General features: G+C 42.8%; 1 long non-coding RNA gene across 5 annotated transcripts in view; it reads right to left on the reverse strand.

Annotated features, from left to right (window-relative positions):
- LOC309358263 overlaps nt 1–22,519 on the reverse strand; it is a 73,959-nt gene that overhangs the window by 44,660 nt on the left and 6,780 nt on the right. For all 5 annotated transcript variants that reach the window (XR_014163376.1, XR_014163377.1, XR_014163378.1 and 2 more), the window contains exons 2-3: nt 11,540–11,598; nt 9,315–9,452 (exon numbers count right to left, since the gene is read on the reverse strand). This is a non-coding gene — a long non-coding RNA (uncharacterized lncRNA). The remainder of the gene's footprint in view (nt 1–9,314; nt 9,453–11,539; nt 11,599–22,519) is intronic.

Here is a 22,519-nt window from a genome sequence, read left to right on the forward strand (position 1 = left end):
TGCGTATTCTGGGAGACCATGGGGGAGGGAAACTGGCTGCAACAGGAGGGAGCGACCCCCTGGCTTCTTCAGAAGCCTGTCTCATCTCTGTCTACTGGCCCTCTATCTCTCCTGCCTCTGATTCTGAACTGCTTTCTGCACCAGACCCTTCCTGATCACTAAACCCTGTTTGCTTCTTCAGCTTCCAACACCTTCTCTTCCCAGTATACCCCCTTTCCCCCCTCTGACTGCTTGTCATCGCCCCACCAGCAGTCCCTCCTCTGCATCCAGCTAGTCCAGGACACTCTGTCATTAACTTTGGAAGCCATAACTCAAATTTTGATTACAGATAGGTAGCCATGTTGGTCTGCCATAGTCAAAACAAAAAAAATTCCTTCCAGTAGCACCTTAAAGACCAACTAAGTTAGTTCTTGGTATGAGCTTTCGTTTGCATGCACACTTCAGTGTATCTGAAGAAGTGTGCATGCAAACGAAAGCTCATACCAAGAACTAACTTAGTTGGTCTTTAAGGTGCTACTGGAAGGAATTCAAATTTTGATGCCAGCCGGTCTTGTCCCATTAACAGCTGACTGACAAGCAGCTGTTTCTTGCATGGAGATAGCAATGAGGGAAACTGCAGTTGTGCAGTTGTGTGATGAACAGCTTTTCAAGACACAGAATGATGGGTACTGTGGGGCACAAACTAGGAGACCTGGGAGTTGGGCATCAGCTTATTGTTGAGGCCATGTCCAGCAAGTCACAATTAACCTCATCCCCTGCCTCACCCACATACTTTTATCCTTCAACCTGTGGAACAGACCAGGGCTAGTCAACGTGGTAATCTCCAGATGTTTTGGACTACAATTCCCATCATCCCTGGCTGCTTGACATTCTGGCTGGGGCTGAGAGTTGCTCCACATTGACCACCCATGAATTAAATTAGTAGTATATAGATAGTCTTCCATAGTCACTCCAACCGGCCTTTCTATTACTTATGATGTTTCAGTTTCAACCTCCTGCTACTGTCTTTCAAGATTTGATTTTGATTTTATAATTTTCCTAAACCACTTAGCCCACTCCCCCCAATGTCAAGTAGTACAGTGGTACCTCTGGTTAAGAACTTAATTCGTTCTGGAGGTCCGTTCTTAACCTGAAACTGCTCTTAACCTGAGGTACCACAATAGCTAATGGGGCTTCCCGCTGTCGCCGCACTGCCAGAGCACGATTTCTGTTCTCATCCTGAAGCAAAGTTCTTAACCCGAGGTACTATTTCTGGGTTAACAAAGTCTGTAACCTGAAGCATCTGTAACCTGAAGACAGAGACAAGAACATGAGCTTTGAAACTTCTGATGGTAGTGTGTTAAACTGATGCCACTAGGTTTCGTTGTTAGGTTATTTTATTGTCACTTTGCTAATTTCAATGTTTATGAGTTTGTTTTCATGATGTTATAAGCTGCTTCAGATATAACATAGAAAAGCAAGATATAAGTAGTGACATAAATAACGGCAAGTGCCAATGCAAGACAGACAGAATCCTACGTTGTCCAGAGTGCTTTGCATTCAACTTGACTGTAAAAGGGTTTGATATATTAACTTACGTTAAAAGCCACAAAATCAGAATGACTGAAAACAAGTCTGAAGCATAAATAAGCATTTCACAGACTGCTATAAGTGGACAGAGCCAATTGAAAATGGATGTGTCAACTGCAGCTGTATAGAATGAGAGTCAATATGTCCCAGAATGACTTTGAAGCATGCGTAACTCACTCCTGCGATTTTAGGGGAAATTTTTAGATCAGCTGCATCCTCCTAAACACCCCGTTGTTCAGAAGAATCAGACTATTGCAATAGTAGCAATAGTAGCAAAGAAACATTCATGTTTCCCTACAGAGTAAGATTTTTCTAATTGTGATGTCACCCTAAGCTAACTCATATGCAAAGCCTGTAACTTCATTAAAAGGAAAGTGCTGCATGTGTAAGATGAATCACTGTGTATTATGCTCCAACCAATCATAATAATGTCCAAGGGCAACATGGAGAATGATACATGATATGCAAATTCAAGTGGTGTAGGATAAAAGCACTACTGTGTTTCCAACAGTGACAACAATTAATTGCTAGTGTGTGTGTGCTTGTATGTTAGAATCAGAAGAAGAGGTCCCTTATTTCACCTCTACCTGCTTCATCAGAAAGCTTTGTTATTCAATTGGCCAAAGCTGCCTTGGGCGCTCAGATCACTGTTACTCATCTAAGCTGTAACAGATTATAAGTCAAATTACACTATTTCATTCTGGAAATGAACAAATAGTCTTAATTTAAATTGCAACACTGCTTTTCAATCAGCTGCTCTAGACAAATAATGAATTTTTCAAAAAGTAATTAACTGTTCACCTGATTTGCATTCCTCATTCACTTTGGACCACTTGGATTATCAAGAGTCCTTCTAATTTTGTTCTTATTATCTCTCTAACAGGGACATTGTCATAAGGCAAACAGGAGGATCTGCCCATCATGAACCTTGCTTAGAACAAACATAACTAGGAAAATACAGGATAGAATTACATTTTGATGTGCTGCAAATTGTAAAAGAGATTGAGAGACAGAGAAACAGAGACAGACACTGCACACTATTTCCTTAGAAGCACAAGGGGAAAAAATATATATTTGCTATGTAATACTTTAGTGCTGACAGAAGCATAGCTAAAGAATCTTTGACGAAGGATACGGGGGGGGCAATTAAGACACAACAAGGTAGTGCAAGTCTCATCCCAGGTAATTCAAAGTGATAGGTCAGATTAGATTGGAGAAGAAATGAGTAAGAGAAAATATGGACTTACAATAAATCAGCCCTGCCCCAGAACCAAGATCACTACTATGGTACATGACACAGAATGGCCACTATAACAAGGAAACCATAAGGTGAAGGATGAGTGTAGGTAATCATTCCACATTTTTTGCAGAAACCACTCAAACCTGTTTATCACTCAAATCTTGCACAGGTGGAGGAGTAGGTTAATGCATGCTGGGGTAAAAATCTGTGTCCCCCATGTACTGGACTCCAATCCATCAGTGCAAGGCCAGATAAGGTGGGGTGGGCTCCCGTCTAGCAACATCTGACAGTCTACAGGCTCCCTACCTCTGTATTAGGAGTCACGAAAAGATTCATGTTAAGAAAACAGAAAATGAAGATCTGATTACATGGGTCAAATAATCCACAAAATACTTGCAAAAGTACAGGAGATTTAGGAGTTGATATGAGGATGCTCAGAACGCAGATACTGTAGACACTTTTACTGAACACTGCAAACATTAAACGAGCTGCTGGGATTCTGTTTGCCATGTAACATAGGATTGCTGGATGCAACACATAGGCTTTTAAAAGAGCTCTGTGGTTGCAAAAGGTTTCCCCTGCACTGGTCTTTTCTTCTCTTCCATTTACTTAAGCCAGCAGGACTCATTTTGTTCCATGACTGCCTGGGGAGAAGACAGGGGGATAAAGCACTAATAATATATTCTGTTGAGGTTGCTGACCTGTTAGGTACATGGAATCTCCAGGTTGCAATCGTAACATTCTATCATGGATCATTTGACAACTTCTGGAACGCTGGCCATTTGAATTCAAAGAATGGATTAGGCCTCCTGAACATAAAGCAGATTCTGTCCTTTGTAATGATGACCTAATCTGGTCATATGCAGAGAGAAGCACTTCCTCCATATAAACCTAGAACAGACTGAATGCTGGATTACTTTGATCAAGGAAACATATTATCCTGTACTTGGATTCAGGGGCCCAGTGTGCATTTAGCACCAAGCGGATTTATGACTTAGCACAAATGAGTGGGTTCTTGGAGTAAAATATGATGGCCACTGTGCTCCTTCCTTGGTTCTGCAGCACTGCTATGGGCTAAGCCATGTCTGAACCCAGGTTTGTGGTTTGTCTCCCCCCAAAATGCACCAGGGTAAAGGATAGCTGTTCTATAATAGTCATACACTAATCTTAAACACAGTGAAAATTTTGTGAGACATACTTTGTAAATAACCAGCTGCACTAATCAGTTACATTGGCTCAGTCTCATTACCATATGGATCACAGATCAGCAAGGGTGTGTGTACAGGATCCTCAGCACAAATGTATTTCTCAAAAGTGATAAACAATGATGAATGTTAAACTGTTTTGTTATAGGGAGAATCAACTATGATCCATTTTTCTAGAGTTGAACATTTATGAATTGTCTGATTTTATAGCCTACCGGACCCATTTATTAACACTAAAATCACAGTAATCAACTGATATACATATCACTTTCCAAGAACAGACAAAATTAGTTATAAGACAACAGTCTTCATAACCCTAAGAATTCAGTCTGTTGTCCTTTGCTAGAGAGAGGCTAGATAACATGTAGGAAGAGAATTATAGAATTCCACTGGCTATTTTGTGTCTCATTCTACTTTGCAATCATGGTGACCATCCTCATCTTTCAAATTCTCAGTTTCAGATCAGATCAGCATGCAAGCATTACACATAAGAATGTTTCTAGTTTTAAAATGCACAACTGGATCAAGGATAACATGCACTCAGATTTTTTTTATAAAAAAACGAAAAAACCATGAAGCCTGCAGATTAATGGCGCACATTTTAATGTGTTTTAACTTGATGTGCCTGATATGTACATTCATCATATGATAGAGATAAAACTATGTGTATTACATCCAATGAACCAATACGGCTATAGCAAAAGGAAGGAAATCAATTGTGAAACATGGAATGTCTCCTGCTGGGGGTTACAGTGGTGAGATCTATAAAAGCGCAAGAGGCACCTTTGGATAACATCTGTATTAGAATTGCAAATTGTATTTTGGGGTAATGAGTTTGCTACTCATCATTTCTAGGGCTGCTTGGGGAACTGACAAGTGCGAAAGGCAAACAAGCACTCATCACAAATGGGAGGAGAGGTGGCTTTCAGAAATCTTCCAGGGTTAAATGCATTTTGCTGGGACACCTATTCAACTTAATGCATTAAGGACACCATGGGACTCTCAATTTCCAAACATATTCTGCAACCTCTTTTCACTCCACCTGCTGAGTTTGCTTCTTGTTCCCTGAAACATTTCCTCAGCTTTGAAAAAGAAAGGCATTAAAATAGTAGCCAAAAAATGTGATGTTGTTAATGCCAGATCGCAACATCACCATTGGCAATATAAATGGAAAATCTGGGTACAAAGGTAAGAACTGTGTGACAGAAGAGCAATGATTATAAGACCATCTATCTATTGCATTTATATCCCACCTTTCCTTCAGAGCTCAAGGTGGTATACTTTGTTTTTCCCCTTCTCATTTTATCCTAACAACAACCCTGTGAGCTAGGTTAAGCTGAGACACTATGACTGGCTGAGCAGGGATCTGAACTCCTGTCTCCAACACTCTAACCCATGGGTAGGCAAACTAAGGCCTGGGGGCCGGATCCGGCCTAATCACCTTCTCAATCTGGCCCGCGGACGGTCCAGGAATCAGCGTGTTTTTACATGAGTAGAATGTGTCCTTTTATTTAAAATGCATCTCTGGGTTATTTGTGGGGCAAAGGAATTCGTTCATTTCCCCCTCCCGCCCCCCAAAAAATATATAGTCCAGCCCCCCAAAAGATCTGAGGGACAGTGGGCCAGCCCCCTGCTGAAAAAGTTTGCTGACCCCTGCTCTAACCATTACACCACTAAATCACACTGACTAACCTCTACTTCTGTACATTTTCTTTCCTTTCTTTTCATGACACTGTTTATTTAGATGTGGTAAGAAGGTACAAAAGAATGAATTTGTTTCTATCCTTCCAATAATAACAGTATTACAGAGGAAGGTCAACCACTTGCTTTATCAGGCACACCACTGGTTAATAATAGTTTATAGTGGTCAGTTTCCTCAATCAGAGCTGTGTGTTCTAAGTTGGCTGAAGTTCTATGGGCTGCAGTCTTTCTCTCGCAAACACTAAGAATTTAATGCAAGGCAGCAGATCTGCTTATGCTCTCTTGAATTGTTATGAATAACACAAATTTTATAAAGACGTTTTAAATCTCAAGTGCTCTGTGTAACATGAACAGCAAAGTGCATGTACAAGATTTTGTGATTTCTTTAAATTTCATGTTTTATTGGTTATGCTTATCAGTAAGAAATGAGATCAAAGAGCTGGAGAGTCGGGAAAGGTCTGCTTCACTCCACATTGCACATAACCACATTTTTTTCAAATGCTAGCCCTGCTCTAAGGAAAGCCAATGAAATGAACAGACACCAAGGTTGGTAAATGCATAAAACTTTTACTCTCAGGGTTGTTGGTCCCAAGTTGGGCAAAAAGATTCCCGCATAGCAGGGTGGGGTGGGGTGAACTAGATGACTCTCATGGTCCCTCTTCCACCTCTAAAATTCAATGATTCTATGTTATTGCTGCAACAGAGCTAACGCTGCCACCCTGCTGTAAGGTTATGATGGCCTGTTATTAGTGTTGGCCTACACCTACAGCTTCTTTCATTTTTCTCTACCTCAGTATCATTAAGGCTACACATACAGTATCATCAAAATGATTTTACACCATATGTAGAAAAATAATGCTACCTGCAAATATTGAGCAAAATCCAGTGGTGCCTCTGGTTAAGTACTTAATTCATTCCGGAGGTCTGTTCTTAACCTGAAACTGTTCTCAACCTGAAGCACCACTTTAGCTAATGGGACCTCCCGCTGCCGCCACGTCGCTGCTGCACACTGTCTGTTCTCATCCTGAAGCAAAGAACTATTTCTGGGTAAGCGTAGTCTGTAACCTGAAGCGTAGGTAACCCGAGGTACCAGTGTACTTGCATATATTTTTTTGCTTTAGAGATAAGGAACATTAAGAAATTTGCTGAATCAGAACAAAGGCCTATCCAGCATCCTGTTTCAACAGTGGCCAGAGGCGTATGAGAAGCCCACGTACAGTATATGAGCTCAATAGCCATCTTCTGAAGCTCTAACCTCCAGCCCCCTGAAATCCTGTCCAGCCCTTCTTCTGGTTCCTCAGGTTTCAAAGTCTATCTTAGAAATCTTTTTTAAGGTCCAACTTTTCTCTCTTTTTCATTGAAACATTTGAGTCTGAATTCCACTCTTTATACCAAATTCCATCTAGATAATAGGGGGAATGTGTCATCAATTCCACACAAAGTCTTATTCTTCACAAAGAGCAGGGCATCCTTGGCTTAGTCACCTGCTTTGCTTTCAAGTAAGCATTTAATGTATTCTAATGCCCGCAGCTCATGCAATTTGTAATGCCACGATCTCTGTAATCCCTGTAATTAGAATAGTATAATTACGTATCTGATTGCTCCCGTCCTGCAGTCCTGACAGCTGTGATTGCTTAGATCTCCACATTACTTTTTGGGGGATTTCCCCCCTCAAACCCTTCCCACCCAGCTGAGGAAATTAGTTCTGCAGGCAGAATCCTGCTTTCTCCAAACACTGATTTGTTTAACCAACATTAGTACAAATGGCTTTGTAATTAAAGCATTTTGGTTAATGTGAGGAGTGGAATACCCATAACAAAGGCAACTGAAATTAAGCAGGCAAGAACAAACACAGAGCTTTTCCAGCCATGAAGCACAATTACCAGGGGCTAAAAAGCAGTTAGTAGAGACTTAGCACCAGCTTTTCCTTTTCAAATACATTAATACCTTACAAATGATACTCTTCAATTCCACCCTAATTCTCGAGTAAAATGGAGCAAATCAGCACAGCATTCAAAAAATAGTCATTTTATATTTCAGCACACACACACAAAGTAGCCAGCTCTCACATTTTCCAACTTGTTTAGTTCTGAACTAAGTGTACATATGCAATACAGCTGTCTTTGCTTTCTGTAGTACAGCTTCAAAACACTGTCATGGCTAAATGGTTACTAGAACCGCAATCTCTAGGGTCTTAGTCCAATACTGTAACCTCTACAGCACACGCACTTTTTGTGATCCATGTGACATTCCCAGCCGCCTTGAAAAGTTCAGATTGCATCTGAGCCTTGCAAATATCTGTTTTAGTTTGTTTGCCTTTCCTGCTCATATTGTAATTCTTTTTACAAAGCCATCCTATTTAAAGGCTATTGCTTCTGGAGCTAAATTAGATGACATATACAAGCAGCCATTTCATCAGAAGGAGTGCAAGTCCTCTCCATAAACTCTGTTGAAACACCAGCTCCATCAGGCTCCCTGCTAAAGTGTCATCAATCTGCAGCCATTCCATCAGACTATAGCAAAGGGAGAGTTAAGACTGCAGGACCCATAGACTTTGAGGGAATACCAGAAACCTTTGGCTCCTACCTTGCAATTCATTCCACTCCCACTGATCATAAAAAGAACTTGTTAAAATACCTAGTGCCTAAATATGCTCTTTTCCTCCCTCCCAACCCAGTTTATGTATTTTAGATTGCAAATTTCATGGAATTGACCGTCTTACCATTGGCATTTGTAAGCAACTCTGGAAGCCTTTTTTGGCTGAAGAACAGGGCAAAAACGCTTTGAAGGAATGGATGATTACCAAGAGTTCAGATGTTCCCATTCCTTTGGATTTGCAGTATTATCCCTCCTTACATGTTTTTCCTGAAACTTGTTCCTGGAATTAGTCACTGACTTAAATATAGTAAGGATTTGATTCCTCCTTCACTGTGAGAGCCTCCATTTGTTATGCCACTTCCTCAGAGGGATGTTAGCAGCTAAACTTTGTCATGATAGGCCATTTGAATAGCTACAGCTTTTCTAAAGGCTTAAGCTGCATACAATTTGTCATGATATAATTGTGCCTACTTTTAAAGTGTCTATAACCAACAAAGGCAACTAGCCATGATGGCTATCCTCTGCCTCCCCTGTTGGAGGGAGCAATGCTTCTGAAAAGCACTTGCTGGAAGCCACAGACTCACAAATGTGTTTCACAAGGACCCCTTCCTTTCCTCTGCCCCAATACCTGAGGGTCATCACGTCTCTCCAGGGATTTGGCCAGAACCAAGTACCGTATTTTTCGCTCTATAACACGCACCCGACCATAACACGCACATAGTTTTTAGAGGAGCAAAATCTGTAGGCATGCCACCTGTAGGCATTTCCTCCATAACACGCACAGACATTTCCCCTTACTTTCTGGGAGGAAAAAAGTGAGTGTTATGGTGCAAAAAATACGGTATATGTTGGGGAAAGGCTCCCTCGCTGCAAAGAAAATGGAGCAATCAGCACGCGCCTGGCTCCCAGCCATGCTAGCAGCAGTCTGGCACATGAGGGTGGGGGACATGGGAAGGAAGCATTCCGATAGTATAGGGCACTCAATTGGAATTTCTACCTACCTGAACTCTGAGCCTTTCCGTCTTTGTTCTGGCATGCCTCTCTCCTAAGGAAGATGCAAGCTCTTGGGGGAAGCCACTGGTGGGGTGAGTGTTCCTATGATTCCCAAATGTTTCAGAAGCATCTTTTTGTTCCTTTAGCTGCTTGATATAATCATAATATGGCATAGTTGGAAGGGATCCCAAGGGTCATCTAGTCCAACCCCCGGCAATGCAAGGATCCTGCCCAGAGCCAGCCCTGGCTGGGTTCCAAACTCCAGCCTTCTGGTTACCATTGCAATTCTGCATGGTGTGGAGTGGGGGTCACCAACCTACGGCCCGGGGGCCAGTTAAGGCCTGAGGGACGCCTTTATCTGGCCCGCGGCGGCCCCTGCTGCCGCCCACGGCCACCCACTCTTAGCTGCGCAGCACAGCGTGGGGACGTTTTCTAGTGCACATCCAGGTCGGATGAGGCCCGTGCGCATGCGCACAAGCTATTTCCGGTGCTCCTCCAACCCAGACGTGGACCGGAAATAGCGTGTGCACGGGCGCATGCTCCCCCGCCCTCTGTGTGATCGTTGCTCGAGAAACCAGCCCGAGGCAAGGAAAGCTTGGAGACCCCTGGTGTGGAGAAAGGTTAGAGAGAAATGTGTCGCTTACACTCTCATAACACTGATATGAGATCCACACTATGCAGACCTTTCAATAACTGAAGTATAAAGGGCAGTTACATGGAGGGTGGAGCAAGCTTGTTTTCTGCTGTTCCAGAGGCCTTTAGGCCCTGAAGCAGTGACTCTCCTTCCTTGAAGGTTTTTAAGCAGTGCTTGGATGGCCATCAGCCATGGATCATCTAGTTGACCCTTGGGGTCCTTTTCTAACTCTACAATTCTATGATGGTATGTTTTAAAGAGCATCCAAGGTGCCTGTAAAGCACATGACTTCCCCCAAAATGATTCGTGCCATTGTGGCTTCCCTCTCAGACCTACAATCCCCAGAATCCCAAACAAACTACAATTCCCAGGATCATCTGGAAGAAGACATCTGGTTTTTAAAACAGAGATGGAGAACCTGCAGTAACAGTATGGTTACAGGGAGCAGTGTGTATAAAATATTGAATGTAATACTAACTATTACATTGTATTACAAGGTAATTGTATCAGAATTATTATGGAAATGTTAAGGAGGGAGGTGGGAAAGAGAGATTGTGGAATCCAGGTGGTGAGTGATGATTGGATGAGGATTTGAAAGGGAGTTTGAATGCAAGTCAGTTGAGAGTCAGTTGAGAGCAATGGGTTCTGGAGTGGGTGGTTGGGCAACTAACTATTCAGTTTAGGATCAGTAGTCCAGTCGTCCTTTTTGTAATAAAGCAGCATGTAAGATAAAGAGAATTTGGGGCCATAAGCTCAGGTACACACATCATCCTACAATCATCCTTTAGCGAGGGTGCAGTACCTAGGATCTGGACGAAACATTGATATTTTTCACTCTTTTCTAATTTCATAGGTTTATGTTCTGATGTAATAGGGGTGGGGCTCTACAAATACTGGGAGCTGCCACATACTCCTTTTCTTCTTTAAAAAAATTATAATTTCCCCTTGTTTTCAAAAGCACATGCATTGTGTCTTTCTTCAGGTTCTTCAGTTACATTTGTTGTGAGACACTGGTGTTATATACGGGGAAGAAAAGAGGGGACCAGCATTCAGATTTAAGAGGCATTTCTGCACCTGGAGGACATGCTGCCATCTTCATGCAAAGAGCAAATATGGCCTTCAATGATTGTGAATTGCTACTTGCCATCTTGTGCAACAAAATCATTTATAAAGTACTCTAGTGCCAGCAACAAGAAAACTGACTGATATGTTATATTATGTTATAATATAGCAATCATGACATCATCACAAGAATTGCTAAAATGTGAATCAGATGTTAAACTGGGCCTTCCAGACAACCCATTGAACATTTTCACTTGTCTGTCTCTCAGACTTGTAATCCCCTTTAACTATTTGGTTCATGCAAGTAGTCAACTCTTTCAGCAAACTAGTCTCTTACCCTAGAGGTTTTCTCTTTCCCCTCAGTTCCTATTTCTCTCAGGTACCAGGGCAAACAACTTAAAGAATATATTATCCCTGGTGGTGATACTGAACACATGCCTGGTGGTGCCCCACTGCCAAGAGCAGACCTCTTTAAATATATTTCCACCCCCAAAACAGCCACAGTAACATTTATTGGGCCCTTTAGAATGGGGCTACCTTCCTGGAAGTTCTGGGTCCACAGCTGGGCTTGTTTTTCTTGTTGTTTTGCTTCAATGCTAATTAAAGGGAAGGAATAAGAAATAGAAAATGATTAAGAGCTGTAGTGAATTCAAAAGATTTTGATCAATGGTAGTTCTCAGGTATCAACATCTTTAGCAGAACTGTCCACATTTTCAGATATTTGTTTGCAATCATTGAGACCATAAACTTGCTTCTGCAAAGGGTACTAAATTGTGCATCACAGAATATGTCTATGAATATTATTGGGACAAAAGTGCAGACACATAGCTCAACAAAGAAAAAGGGAGACAGAATGTGAGATTAGAGAGGTACACAGAAAGTATGCGTTTTCAGGAAGAAATGTATTGTGTTTTAATGGATATTAGGATTCTAATGAAAGTTATTGATCAGTAATAAAGAAAAAAGGAAAATATTTGATAACTTGCTAGATGAAAATGGGAATTAGCCCTAAAGATTCACAGTAGTGTTTTAACTATGGTACTATTTTGTTCCACATCATGTACTGAATAATTGCTCCCTAGACCTATGGAGATATTCCTTAGTTCAGAGCAGTATCTATTTCTTCGTCTTTGCTATTAGAGGTGAGAAAGACCTGCAGTGATAGATTAGGCAGGTCTTCCCGTGGGCTACTCTTTGATGGTTTCAGTTAAAAAGGACTTCTGACATTCTTTAACTACACAAGGGGAAAGGGCAGTTTTATGCCCAGACAATGCAACTCCTAAGGGAATCAAGACTAAAGTTAACTGCTTCATGATGGCCTGCTCTGCTCAAGGAGCTCCCACTGACTCTTTAAGCTACAAAATTGAAGAGGTTAGTCAGTTGTGCCCTGCACAGAGGAGCAGGAAAAATACCATTGGAGATAATTCTCTGCATAAATGATCTAAGCAGAGAGGGACAGCACCTGATCCCCCAAACCCCCATTGCTGGATCATTGTTGCTGCCCATAACCCTTAGCAAGTTCCCAAGAGAAAGGAGATGTATCAGCTTGGGCTGCTCACTCTTTTAAACTCCCTGTTCATTAACTCCACCCAACCTCATTAATCAAAGCTGGAATAAAATGAGCCCTAGAGAATGCAGAGTTTCCCCCTCTGTTTCCAAGCTGCTTTAATTACATTCTCAGTGGGAGGGTTTCTTACACACACAGGCTCACTACTGGCCCACTGCCTTACAGGGATTTGGAGCCACTGGCCACAGAGCCTCGGGTCATGACCTGGCCAGAGTAAAATAGACATCTTGACCTCTTTTTTGTGTCCACTTGACAAGTACATGTGCGTTTTCATAGCTCTGAAGTACCCAAGATGACAGAGAAAAGAGAGTCAATTAGTTGTTTCATCTATTCTCATTCAGTGCATTTTGGAGACCTCACTTCAGTACAAAGCGGCAGAACCCAATAGCAACCCAACAAAGCCAGATGGTACCAATTCATTTTTGACAACAGCTATTATATCAGCCCTGACTGCTGAGGTCTGTATTAACACAAACACAATTAATGATATGCAATTACTGCTTTTCCAGATTGCAAGGAGTCACTAATAGGAATAGATGCTTATTTATTTGTGGTAAGGGGTGTTAAAAGTGACGGATAAGCTCTGTTCAACTTAAGGCAGAGGTGGGGAACCTGCGGCCCTGCAAATGTTGTTGGACTCAAGCTCCCGTCAGTCCAAGGCAGCAAGGCCAGTGGTCAGAAATGATGGGATTGTAGTCCAACTAAATATGCTGCAGTCATAGGTTTCCCACCACTAAGTTAAAGAGTGTGCAAGCTCTTGAGATTCATAATCTTCTCCAGACTAAACTGTCTGAAATTCTAAATCTGAAATTGAATAAAGTTCAAAACTGTTTAAGGTCACACACCCACACCATACATTTAAAGCACATGGCTTATCCCATATAATCGTGGGAATTGCAATTAAAGGGGCTGAGAACTGTAGCTCTGTAAGGGGTACACTACAGTTCCCAGGATTCTTTTACAAAAGTCATGTGCTTTAAATGTATGGTGTAGATGTGATGTAAGAATTTTACATTTTCTGAAACTAGGATGGTAACTATGTTTTATAGCAACTTAGTACATTCTTCAAATGTGGTCATGGAAATCTTCTTCAGTCCAATAAATGTGGCAGGGATTTCCACCAGAAAGAAAATTACACAGAAAAAATTTTATGTTACTCTTTTGTATTTATGTAATATTTTCTAAATATACTGTTGGGCCTCAGGAGTCTGCTCCAGGTGTTTCGTGCAAAGATACAGGTAAGCTGATTTTCAGCACAGGAGGGATATGGTCAGGACCAGTTCAAAAGTACACAAATCAGGACCCAAGGAGCCATCTGCACTGCTATTCCCACTGGCCTGGAAAATTGCTCAGACTAAAAAGCAGCTTCTGAGGCCCAAGTTTTATAATAAATGGCTGTTCCAAATTAGTCTACTGTATTCAGGCTGACGGGTACTGCAGCCTAGATGGTGCCCTTGATCCCCCATATTTGACAAGGCACCAGTGGTAATATTATTATTATTGTTGTTGTTGTTATTATTTATACCCCGCCCTCCCCAGCCGAGGCTGGGCTCAGGGCAGCTAACAAGCAATAATAAAAACAAGTTGAATGATTACAACTTAAAAACAAAATTAAAATACAACATTAACATAAAGGTAAAGGTAAAGGTACCCCTGCCCGTACGGGCCAGTCTTGACAGACTCTGGGGTTGTGCGCCCATCTCACTTAAGAGGCCAGGGGCCAGCGCTGTCCGGAGACACTTCCGGGTCACGTGGCCAGCGTGACATCGCTGCTCTGGCGAGCCAGAGCCGCACACGGAAACGCCGTTTACCTTCCCGCTGGTAAGTGGTCCCTATTTATCTACTTGCACCCGGAGGTGCTTTCGAACTGCTAGGTTGGCAGGCGCTGGGACCGAGCAGCGGGAGCGCACCCCGCCGCAGGGATTCGAACCGCCGACCTTTCAATCGGCAAGTCCTAGGCGCTGAGGCTTTAACCCACAGCTTTAACCCCACCATATTGAAACATAAAAATATTAAAATGTAGCCTCATCGCAGGAGAAAGGAAAAGAAAAAAGAAAGAGAGAGGGAATCAAACTGGCTCCAAACCAAAGGCCAGGCGGAACAACTCTGTCTTACAGGCGCTGTAGAAAGAAATCAGATCCTGCAGGGCCCTGGTCTCATGAGGCAGAGCGTTCCACCAGGCCGGAGCCAGAGTTGAAAAGGCCCTGGCTCTGGTTGAAGCTAATCTAACTTCTTTAGGGCCCGGGACCACTAGGGTGTTGCTATTTATGGGCCTTGAGGCTTCTCCATGGGGCATACTGGGAGAGGCGGTCCCATAGGTACAAGGGTCCTAGGCCGTGAAGGGCTTTAAAGGTCAAAAGCAGCACCTTAAATCTGACCTTGTACTCCACCAGGAGCCAGTGCAGCTGGAAAAGCACTGGGTGAATATGCTCCCATGGCAGAGACCCCATGAGGAGCCTCGCTGCAGCATTCTGCACCCGCTGAAGTCTCTGGGACAGCTTCAAGGGCAGCCCCGCGTAGAGCAAATTACAGTAGTCAAGCCTGGAGGTGACCGTTGCATGGATCACTGTGGCCAGGTCAGGGCGGGAAAGGTAAGGGACCAACTGGTACACGACATCAAGACACCAGACATCAAGAATGCACCCCTCCTGCCCTTCCCTTACAATAAATACATTTGTTCCATAGGCTCTGGCAAGACATTCTACAACCATGAAGTGGTATGAAGGAAATAGTTTCCTAAATTTCATGGATTATGCACCAAGCTGCTCTCCAGGCTCAAAACCAGAAGGGATTTGAGGTGTGAGAAGAGAGCAGTTCAAGAATTACTTTGGGCCAAACTACATGTGATGTGAGAAATCAGTGTTTAGGTGCCTAACAGTTTTTTTAAAAACTTAAAAGCAACCATATGAACAAACTGGATTAAGGTAGTGGTGCTGTCAGTCTGTGCTATTTTTTTAATTACACACTCCACAGGGAAGAAAATATACCTTTGTTGTTTCTGTCTTTTTTACCCACCAAGACCATTATAGCAATCTCAAAGGGTGATATTGGGCAATATATTTTTATTTATTACTTACTTGGAGAAATAAGTAAGGGAGGCAAAGACTACACATTCTCAATCCTGTGGCCCCAAGCCATACCCAGTTACTTTTAAGCTTTGCTTTTTTAAAAAAAAAAGTATTTGGAGGTCTGAAAATAGATATCCCACATCATGTGTACTTTGGCCCCAGCTTGGTGTAAATCAGTATGAAAAATCAGATAAACCCTCACAAAATGTGTGGGCCTTCCCTCCACCACTCTCTGAAAAAAAGGAAGGAAACTTAATTTGAGGTCCCCTTTGGCCTATGCTGCATTCAGATATTTCACTTCTGAATGCTTTAAACTAGAAAGGGCAAGAAAGAGAAGCTAAGAGCTGCTAGCTTCTATTTTTATATAGCACTACTTTGAATTTCTCAATAAATCTTCTTTTCACAGGGTTTCCCTGGCAGTGGACAAGGTAGGCACAAGGTTACCAGAAGCAGAAAAATATGCAATCAAATGCATACAAATCCCTCATTGAGGGGATCAATAGGCCAGCAGGCAGGCGGGCACGCAGCCAAGCTAGCTCTCCTTCAGAAAAGAGCAAAATAGCAGAAAATACTGTTTTAGGCTGCAATCCTATACACACTTACTTGGAAGTAAGCGCTACTGAACTCAATGAAACTTACTTGTGGGCAGACATGTATTGGATTTCACTGTATCTTTCAAAATGAGCTGCTCCCAGATTTCTTCTATTTTCTTGAGAAGTGGGTTAAAGCTATAAATGGTAAGTAGGAAGTGAGGAAGGCTGCAGTCTTCCCTGTCTGCAAACTCCATATACTGCAACAAATTAGCACTGCGGTCAAAGGATGCCTGCATTTCAGAGCAATTACTATGCAAGATTGTAGCTGTTCTGTCTCAGGTGTAAAAAGTTAAAATATGCAAATACTTCTCCATCCCCTGGCCAGTTATATTTCTGATTTTGAAACTTCTTTTTATGAAGACATTCTGAGCATATGATCTGTTCCATGCATTCCTACATCCAAATGTAGATCAGTAGGAGGAACTGTCTGCATGATTTGATTAGAAAGGGAGATGGGATTTGCATAAATAAATAAATAAATATCCCCCCCCTCCTCTTTCAAGGTACCCAGCCATGACCTCTTTCAAAATACTCTTATTGCATTCCGCCTGCCCAGTTTAGTTTTATGTCCTTTTCCCTACCCCTCAACATCTCTACACTGGTACAAAATCACCTTGCTTGCTTTCAGAGAATATATTAATCAGAGATTCTCCATTTCTCACCGAACCTGCCTCAACAATTCTTAGTTCTCAGGAGTAATCTTCTGCCATCTCCTTCTACCAGCAATTATAAAGATCTGATCACAAGCTAAAGTGGTCATAATTTGCATTGGGGTATTACATTTAAGTGCTTACCATATTTTGTTACATATAAGTAAACTTTTTGTTTGTCAAGCACAGGCAAGGTTTTCTTGATTCATTTGAGATTTTGCACTGATCTAAGAAATGGTGAGAGAGAAATATGGCAAAACCTTAGGAAGTTTCAGAGGGACACAGTTCAATGCATGAAAAACTGAGAAAATGTAAAGTTTTTCTACAGAACACTTGTGTTGTAGTAATGGCAGTGTCAGTGTGTGAGTTTGGTTCATCACAGTCCACCCAGCTCCAATATTATCATTATTACTACAGAGATCTTTTGTTACAGACACCACAGATCCCCTCATTACAATAACCCCACACACATCAAGCTAATGAGAGGCTATGTAATAGGAAAGCTGTGTGTGGCACCCTGCATGCCCATGTGTGTGTTCTGGGATGTGAAAGAGAATTACTCCACTATCTATAGCCCGCTCAGCACCTGCTCTTCTGTCCGCTGGGGCAGGCTGGCCTAAGGTGTTACTGAGACCTCTGGGAGAAGGCTCAGCTGGGGCTGCAGTTGGTAAAAGGGTCTGCAGAGAAGAGAAGCAAGAACCAGAATCTGTTACACTTAAGTATGACAACAGAGAACGATAAATTTGAAACAGATGCTCTTCAAATGAGCTGTCTGCCAACAAAGTGATTGCTGAGAGACTCTGGCCTCCACCAGGAGGAAGTCTCTGAGAGTCTATCCAAGTTTAACATAAGTTTATTATTATACAAACTATTCAAGTTGCAATCAGGACAGTTCTTTCCCTATTCTCTCCCAGAGGACCATAGACATGGCAATTAAAAACAAGGAAAAAGCCTTCCAGGGAAAACCTTGGAATAGATCATATGACACCTAAATGGGAGCTGATGAACTGTAGCACTGCTTAACTTGATCTATCAGCCAGTTCAATACTGTTTTATTATAAATAACTGTTTCTGTGTTGCCCAAGTTTGAAACACACAATCATAGTACTATTTGTTAGACCAGGAACTTGCTGAGCTCAAAAATATTTTAGAAATTGAGACTGTTTATACCTCTAACCAGTCCTTCCTTACCAATCACTGTTCTAAACCCACAAACACGATCCCTTCTCCCCACTACCCAAAAGCCTTTTGCAGTTCCTGGCAGCATTCTGCCCCTCAATTTGCAACACAGATTCTGTCTTTCAGAATCTGCAGAATGCCTTCATAACCACAATGATAGGAGGAAGATATGTGAGGCACTGAAAGGAAGGATAATTGCTGGCAAAATCCAGTGAGCCTGCTTCAGCAGGAGCAGAGCTATGAAAAAATATGGTACCTGCTGACCACAAGTCAATGAGGTTCTTCTGTCATGAATAAAGGAGAAAGTGATGGGGAGAATACAGTCATACCTCATGTTATGTCCGCTTCATGTTACATTCTTTCAGGTTACATCCCGCGACGACCCGGAAGTACCGAAAAGGGTTACTTCCGGGTTTCGCCACTCGCGCATGCGCAGAAGCGCAAAATGACATCATGCGCAGAAGTGGCAAATCGCAACCCGCGTGTGTACAGACGCGCCACTGCGGGTTGTGCTCTTTTCATGTTGCGAGCGGGCCTCTGGAACAGATCCCGTTCGCAACCAGAGGTACCACTGTAATAAGGAAGTGGGAGCAACTGATGAGGCAGTATAGAAAGAAGCAATATGGGGTCCCTGGCTATGTCACGAGTCAATGGTGATTGCCGCCCGCTGCCCGCTGCAGACAGTGGGGAGGTTCAGGCAGGTTATGAGACAAAAATCCTGGCAATGTTCTCCAGTGGGGTCTGGGGAGCTCACTGCATCCCACTGTGCTGCTCAAGCCTGTGTCTGCAAACTTGAAAGGCAGAAAAGGTGCAACCTGTGAGTGTGTCCCGACCATGGACGAGCCTCCATCTCTGGCATGATTTATGGTTGGTTCCTCCTTAATCTGGAATATTGGCGTTAATCAAGAGGCGCTTCTGGACCAAAATATGACAATGGGCTGCAATTAATCAGCTGCCGAAAGGACTAGGTTTTGCCCTTTGACAATATTTGAATCTTTTTTTCTGAAGCTTGAGAATCCTTACAACAGCTGGGAAAGGAAGGGGGAGGACAAAGGTGCTTGGTGCTTTCATATGGTTTTCAAATGGCCTACTTTTTTCTTGTCCTCCCCTGTAAAATGAAAGAGACTTGTGTAGCTGTTAATGTGGAAAAGAGGCGGCTTTTGATTTATGCTCAACAAGGAATTTAACAAGCTTTTATTATGCCCTTCCCCCTCGACCGAGGTTGAATGGACTTTATTTAAAATTATTTAAAATTATCTTTGGATTGGATCAGGAGTATGAAGGAACAATACAGAGCAAGAAGAATGAACAGCTCCCGAATAGATCTGGCAAGAGGCTGAATTTGAGAAAAGATTTTGTTTTTAACAAAACTGAGGATAAGCTGAGGATAAACTCCAGAGTGGAATTTTAATGGCAGAGACTGGGCATGTATTTTTGGCTGCAGTTTATACGCTAGTTGGTATTTATTTTTTGTTATTTATGGCTGCAGTTTATACGCTAGTTGGTAAAGAGTGGAAGGAAGGGAATGTGACCTTGTCCCATCCAGATAAAACAAAAAAAAAAAAATCCTTCCAGTAGCACCTTAAAGACCAACTAAGTTAGTTCTTGGTATGAGCTTTCGTGTGCATGCACACTTCTTCAGATACACTGAAACAGAAGTCACCAGACCCTTCTATATAGTGAGAAGGTGGGGAGGGGTATTACTCAGAAGGGTGGTGGGAATGGGTGATTAGCAGATAGCTGTGATGAGCCTGTTGACAACTCTTAACGACTGCAATAGGTCTTACAGGAAAAAGCAAGGGGTGAGAAGGTGAAAAATGGCTTTGTCATGTATAATGAGATAAGAATCCAATGTCTTTGTTCAGACCAGGTCTCTCCATGGTTTTAAGTTTGGTAATAAGTTGCAATTCAGCAGCTTCTCTTTCCAGTCTATTTCTGAAATTCCTTTGTAGTAAAACAGCTACTGTTTTGTTTTGACTATGGCAGACCAACACGGCTACCTATCTGTAACTGGAACCATCCAGATAACTACTGCAAAGAACTCAACAATGGAAGATAGTAATTAATGCTCCCAGCACACCAGGTCTGAAAAAACAATGTATATGAAGGACTGCACATGTGAAATGGATTTTATATTTATAACATGTAATAGAGGTGCTGTTTGTAAGGAGGAAAAAATGTGGTCAGCTGCAAGAATGGACTAACGGCAAGTGAAGGTGTAAATTGGACATTAATTAAGAGATGATGCGGCTACCAGAGAAAATGATCGACATATGTTTGCGATAGGAGTGGGAAACCTGATTTTAAGAAATTGTATCAAAGTAATTTGGTTTGATTTGTAATTATTTGGAAAATTACATACTGAAATATGTAAATGTTTACGACTTTTGAGATGAGCTGCACTCAAGATGAGCAGCACTGCCATGTGGGAACTAAACCCTACCAAAATCACATCCATAATCACTAAAAGGAGCTATTATCTTGTTCACTGTAACTCTAGATTTTTGCCAGAAGTGCTTGCAACAGATTTTGTCATCAACATCCTTCACAGAAGGCAGATAATAGGCCCCTGTGATGGCCTGAGAATCTGATTCAGAAGCTGAACCTGAGGAATCCCAGCCTGCACAGGAGTCCCCGCCTCCAGGGCCGGCTGAGCCAGGGCAGGGGCATGAATCTGAAGGGCCTGCACCTGTGCCGGGTCCTCAGGAGCAGACACCAGATGTATACACTCTGGCTCCGGAGGTGACTGAGGACCCATTGCCTGCAGGTGCGCCTCTCCCAGCCCTACCAGGGGAAGGTGAAGCTACCCCTGGGTCCAGTAAGCCTCCAGCCTCTCCTGAGCTGCAGAGGCTCAGGGCTGAGAGGCGGAGGGAACTAAGTTCTCTTAGGAGGAGTGCTCGCCTTAAGGCCAGGAGAGGCGGGTCACCTGTGGGCCGGGACCGCCCCTGGCCTCAGAGGAGATAAAAGCCAGTCAGCCCAATCCCAGGTTGCGGGAGCAACGTCGTTGGAAACCTGTTTCTGCCAGCACCCAGACCTGTTCTTCCAGAGTTCCTGACCATGCCCGACTTCTTGCTTTGGACCCCGCTTCGCCCTTGGTGGACAGTCTCCAGACCCTCGACCCAGGACCGGACTCTGACCACGCCTCTCGGTAACTCCCCCCGGGTCCAGCACAGCCCCCAGTACCTGATAAGCCAAATAATATCTCTTGATGAAGAAATTTTGAGTAGGACCTCTCACTAAACTACCAATTTGAAAAGGTTAAGTCTCAAGCCTGCCACCCTTCTGTCCCTAAAAAACAAGTTTTCTTAAATTAATACAACATTAGATCCTGCTTTGCCCTTCAGGTATCGTCTGTCATGATATGTCTTCCCTGCTCATACTCTCTGTGGCACACTAATATGTAGTATTTTATTTATTAAAATGTTTCTTAATCCTCCCTCTCATTTAATTTATTAAATTTATGCTCAATCCTTACTCCCAAAGGTGCTGAGAGTAGCAAACAAACAATAAAACAATAAAAACATTTTAAAAACCATTCCAGTAAAGATAGAGACCACCAGAAGTTCTCAAGATGGCCAACAACACTCACTCTCTCTCTCTCTCTATATATATACACACACACACACACACACACACACACACACACATCTCACAAAAAAGAGACAAACCAATAAAATATTAAACTAAGTTCAATCAATCATCATTAAAAGCTACAGAAAATATACTATTGCAACTGAGAACACAGGAGCACTCTGGGCATCTAATCCCTGTGTTAGGAGTGCTTGCAGGAGCCAGGCCCTGTGACTGGTAGGGCTTCGCAGGACTGGGGCCTTCCTAAGTTTGTTCTGAAGAGGTAAGGCGCGGCCGCACAGGTGAGGCCAATTGGTAACTCACAGCACCTGGTGGCAAGAGCCAGGAAGGGATATAAGGTCAGCATTTCCCTTTGGCTCTTTGCCGCAGCAAATGCTTCCTGCCTTGCTGTGTTTGGCTTCTTGACTCCTTGCTTCCTGATCCTTGGACCCTTGGCTCCAGGTTTCCTGACCCTCAGACCCTTGGCTTCCCGACTCCCGGCTCTCTGACTCTTGGACCCTTGGCTTCCCGACTCCCATTCCTGCTCCCACCCCACCATCTTGCCCCTGGTCCCAACATCCTCAACCGGGACTTCGACTGCCCGTAAACCAGACCGTGACACCCTGTGTAAGATGTTTACAGGTCTATTCCAAAACTATTATTGCAGTGTAAATTCTATCCTTTAATAATGTGACATCCTAAACTATTAACTATTTGCACTGAAATCTTGACTAACATAGCAAGAAGAAACACAGAGCTCATTTGGCATTATGTGGCCACATTATGCAGCTGACACATAATGTCAGCCTCTTCTCTTGCCCTCTTTTTCAGCAAACCATATATAGCAGTTACATCCTAGCCGACAAAGTATGATTATGGTCTGTCCTACA

Source organism: Podarcis melisellensis, assembly GCF_964234715.1.
Source record: "Podarcis melisellensis genome assembly, chromosome: 15".
Lineage (NCBI taxonomy): Eukaryota > Metazoa > Chordata > Lepidosauria > Squamata > Lacertidae > Podarcis > Podarcis melisellensis.